The following is a 5,000-nucleotide window of genomic DNA, read 5'->3' as shown; positions in this document are numbered from 1 at the left end:
GCCGCCCTGCCGCGCGACCCGACGCTCCTTGGGCGACACACAGGGTCGCTGGGGAGCGGGGCCGGGGCGTGGGGGGCCTTTGCGGCGCCACCGTCTGGCTTAGACCTGCCTCAATCGCGGGGGGTCCTCGACCGACCAGCGGACAGGCGCGAGGATTGGGAGAGGGGGTTTGGCCGTCGGGGTCCGCCGCGGCTCCGGCACAAGCCCCAGCGACGCAGAGGTCGCGCGGGGCGTAGTCGGCCTGGCCGTATCGGCGTCGCCCTCCAGCGTAGTCCCTACACCCGGCTCTTGCCCGTCCTCAAAGGGATGCCCGAGCGGCTTTTCCTCCCAGGGCTGTTCCCCCGCCTGGCGGGAACACGGGGGGGTGCGCAGGGCAGCGTTCTGCCGTACTCCCTTCACCTCTCGCCCCATTCAAATCGCTCCCTTCTCCATCTTCCCCTCGCTCGGGGGGCGTTCGCTCTCTCGCTCTCCCTCTCCCTTCCGAGCCGCCTCGGAGGACGACGTACGAGGAGCGGAAGGCGATGGCGAGTCGGGTGGGGGCACACCGCGCAGTGAGAACCCCCCCTCGCCTGCCTCCACAGCTCTGTCATCCCCCCCACTAACGTAGGGGCTCGGGAAAGACTAGTGGCGCGGAGCTCGGCAGCGGCGTGGAAACGCCACCCACCGCCGCCGCTCTCGCTGGTGCCCGCCGCGGAGGCCGCCCTTCGGGCGATGCGTGGCACGGACCTCCGCGGGCAGGGCTGCGCATCTGGAACTTCGAAAAGGGCCGCCCTTGCTAACACTGTGCTTCCCCACGCGGGGAGCGATTCGGACGGCTGGCCCCCACGCCGGGGTGGGTGGGCGCCCCGCCGTTCGCCCGCGTGGGTCGTCAGACCACTGTTCATCGTTCGGTGCGATTCAAACTTCCCACAGCTCGGCCGCCTCCGTCCTCGAACGGGAGGTGACGGCCGGCGTGCGCGCCCAAAGATAGGTGGTGGAAGCCCGGGGGTACAGGAGGAAGGACACCGCTCACCGTAAACCGACGCGAGCTCCAAAGCCCGGGTCGAGCGAGCAGCACCACCACCTCCCCACCCGGGAGCGCCGTGCCAGATCGATCGGAGGATAAGACCGCTCTGAGAGGACATGGACGAGAGGGGCGTCCGCCTTCCGGAGCCCCCCCTTTCGGACGAGGACTCCGGATTTGCCCCCCGAAAGCCATCACCTCCAGAGAACCAGGGACCGCCGAGGGAGGGTCTGGTCAGGCTTGGGTACCCCAGCATTGCCTCTCTCGCTTGGGATGCACGATCGGCAAAAGTCCCTCTCGGAGCTGTGGAAGTTCGGTCTCAGCCGGAGTGCGCAACTTCCAGACGAGAGGGACCACATGCCAAGTCGCCTACCCAAGTCGGGGAACCAGAGAAACAACTGCTTTCTATCGGGGTAGAGAGACGACACTCTCTCAAGTACATTCTGCCAGAGGTGCGCATTCCTATGTATTTGCATTGCGGGACAACGTCCCCACTTTAAGGGGACGAAGTCGGAACTGTACCCGGCCTCAAGTCACTGTAGGGCGGATGCGGCACCTAGAAAATTCCTCATTCCGGTTCTTTTTCACTTAGTCGTTTTTTTTTTTGGCAAGAATGTACCCCAGGATGGCCAAAAAGCCAAAGCCAGGGACTGAGAACCATCGAGCGCTCTGAGGGGACATAGTCAGAGGGGGCGTCCGCCTTCCAGAGCCCTCCTTCCCACGAGGACTCCAGATTTGCCCCCCCCCCCCTGACAACAGCCATCGCCTCCAGAGAACCAGGGACCACCGAGGGAGGGTCTGGTCGAAGCTCAGGTACCCAGGATAGCTTCTCCGGCTTGGGCATGGACCGCCAGACAAAGCCGCGGACCATGAACCATCCAGCCTGCTCTGAGGGGACATAGTCAGAGGGGGCGTCCGCCTTCAAGAGCCCTCCTTCCCACGAGGACTCCAGATTTGCCCCCCTGACAGCCATCACCTCCAGAGAACCAGGGACCGCCGAGGGAGGGTCTGGTCAAAGCTCACGTACCCCAGGACAGCTTCTCCGGCTTGGGCACAGACCGCCAGACAAAGCCGCGGACCATGAACCATCCAGCCGGCTCTGAGGGGACATGGTCAGAAGGGGCGGTCCGCCTTCTAGAGCCCAAACTCGGCCACGGACTCCAGATTTGCCCCCCTGAATGCCATCACCCTTCAGAAGACCAGGGACCACCGAGGGAGGGTCTGGTCAGGCTCAGGTACCCCAGGATCGCCTCTCTCACTTGGGACGCACGACCAGCAAAAGTCCCTCCTGGAGCCGTGGAAGTTCAGTCTCGGCCGTATTTTGCAACTTCCACGACAAGAGGGACCACCTTCTAAGTCGCCTACCCGAGCCAGAGAACCATAGGAACAACCGCCATACATCGGGGTAGAGAGGCCCACTCTCTCCTATATTCTCCCGCAGGTGCGCATTACTATGTATTTGCATTGCGGACAATGTACTTCAATGAGCGGGACAAAGTCGGAAAATGTATCCGACCTCCTGGAACTGTGCGGCTGCTACAGCAGTCAGAAATTCCCCATTCCGGTTCTTTTTCACTTGGATTTTTTTTTTTGCAATTTTTTGCCTAAAACGTATTCCTCCAACATGTACTAGCTCATGACACTTGAAATTTTTGAGCCAATTGATAATAACAGCTTTTAGAGCTCAAAAACAAAAAAATTTGAGCGAACAAAAAATGTTCGAAAATGACCTCAGCTCCTGGAACTGTTTTCGGTACACCTCCAGAGAGGCTCCCCTGCCTGGAAGTCTGTCACTGCTCAGCTCGAAATTTTTCTAAGTCCCAAAATTCGGTTTTTCATCAAAATTCAACTTTCTGCCCAGGATCCACAAACTTTAAACCCAGTTGGGGACCCTCCCTGGGGGCCCTACAACATACTGAAGCCCCCCTGTGGTGGAAGTAGGGGAATTTACTTATTTTTACACAAAATCACAAAATTCCATTTTTTGTTCGCAAAACACTTTTTTGTCCTCAAGAAACTTTTTTGTCCTCAAAACACTTTTTTGTCCTCGAGAAACTTTTTTGTCCTCAAGAAACTTTTTTGTCCTCAAAACACTTTTTTGTCCTCAAAACTCAATTTCTTCCATAATTCGACTTTCCCCAAAAAACCACACATTCTACCCTCATGGGAGGCACTCTCCCTCGGGTCCCCACATCATATTGACGCCCCAGAGCGGTGGGAGAAGGGGAAATCTGATTTTTGCACAAAAATCCAAAAATCGCTCTAAGTCCAAAAATCCTGAAAATTTTTCTAAGTCCCAACGGTACTTTCTGAAAAGTGTACCCAGGCCCCTGGAAGCCTCCTAGGTACACCTCCTGAGACTCCCCCCTTCCTGGAAGTCTGACACATCTCGAAATTTTTCTAAGTCCCAAAAACTGGTTTTTGCTCCATAATTCGACTTTCCCCCCAAAAGCCACACATTCTACCCTCATGGGAGGCACTCTCCCTCGGGTCCCCACATCATATTGACGCCCCAGAGCGGTGGGAGAAGGGGAAATTCGATTTTTGAACAAAAATCCAAAAATCGCTCTAAGTCCAAAAATCCTGAAAATTTTTCTAAGTCCCAACGGTACTTTCTGAAAAGTGTACCCAGGCCCCTGGAAGCCTCCTAGGTACACCTCCCGAGGCGCCCCCTTCCTGGAAGTCTGACACATCTCGAAATTTTTCTAAGTCCCAAAAACTGGTTTTTGCTCCATAATTCGACTTTCCCCCCAAAAGTCACACATTCTACCCTCATGGGAGGCACTCTCCCTCGGGTCCCCACTTCATATTGACGCCCCAGAGCGGTGGGAGAAGGGAAAATTCGATTTTTGCACAAAAATCCAAAAATCGCTCTAAGTCCAAAAATCTTGAAAATTTTTCTAAGTCCCAACGGTACTTTCTGAAAAGTGTACCCAGGCCCCTGGAAGCCTCCTAGGTACACCTCCCGAGGCGCCCCCTTCCTGGAAGTCTGACACATCTCGGAATTTTTTCTAAGTCCCCAAAAATGGTTTTTGCTCCATAATTCGACTTTCCCCCCAAAAGTCACACATTCTACCCTCATGGGAGGCACTCTCCCTCGGGTCCCCACTTCATATTGACGCCCCAGAGCGGTGGGAGAAGGGAAAATTCGATTTTTGCACAAAAATCCAAAAATCGCTCTAAGTCCAAAAATCTTGAAAATTTTTCTAAGTCCCAACGGTACTTTCTGAAAAGTGTACCCAGGCCCCTGGAAGCCTCCTAGGTACACCTCCCGAGGCGCCCCCTTCCTGGAAGTCTGACACATCTCGGAATTTTTTCTAAGTCCCCAAAAATGGTTTTTGCTCCATAATTCGACTTTCCCCCCAAAAGTCACACATTCTACCCTCATGGGAGGCACTCTCCCTCGGGTCCCCACTTCATATTGACGCCCCAGAGCGGTGGGAGAAGGGAAAATTCGATATTTGCACAAAAATCCAAAAATCGCTCTAAGTCCAAAAATCTTGAAAATTTTTCTAAGTCCCAACGGTACTTTCTGAAAAGTGTACCCAGGCCCCTGGAAGCCTCCTAGGTACACCTCCCGAGGCGCCCCCTTCCTGGAAGTCTGACACATCTCGGAATTTTTTCTAAGTCCCCAAAAATGGTTTTTGCTCCATAATTCGACTTTCCCCCCAAAAGTCACACATTCTACCCTCATGGGAGGCACTCTCCCTCGGGTCCCCACTTCATATTGACGCCCCAGAGCGGTGGGAGAAGGGAAAATTCGATTTTTGCACAAAAATCCAAAAATCGCTCTAAGTCCAAAAATCTTGAAAATTTTTCTAAGTCCCAACGGTACTTTCTGAAAAGTGTACCCAGGCCCCTGGAAGCCTCCTAGGTACACCTCCCGAGGCGCCCCCTTCCTGGAAGTCTGACACATCTCGGAATTTTTTCTAAGTCCCCAAAAATGGTTTTTGCTCCATAATTCGACTTTCCCCCCAAAAGTCACACATTCTACCCT

Source organism: Dendrobates tinctorius, unplaced genomic scaffold (genome assembly GCF_039654945.1).
Source record: "Dendrobates tinctorius isolate UK_male_01 unplaced genomic scaffold, ASM3965494v1 ptg000614l, whole genome shotgun sequence".
Classification (NCBI taxonomy): Eukaryota; Metazoa; Chordata; class Amphibia; order Anura; family Dendrobatidae; genus Dendrobates; species Dendrobates tinctorius.
This window is presented reverse-complemented; position numbering follows the sequence as displayed.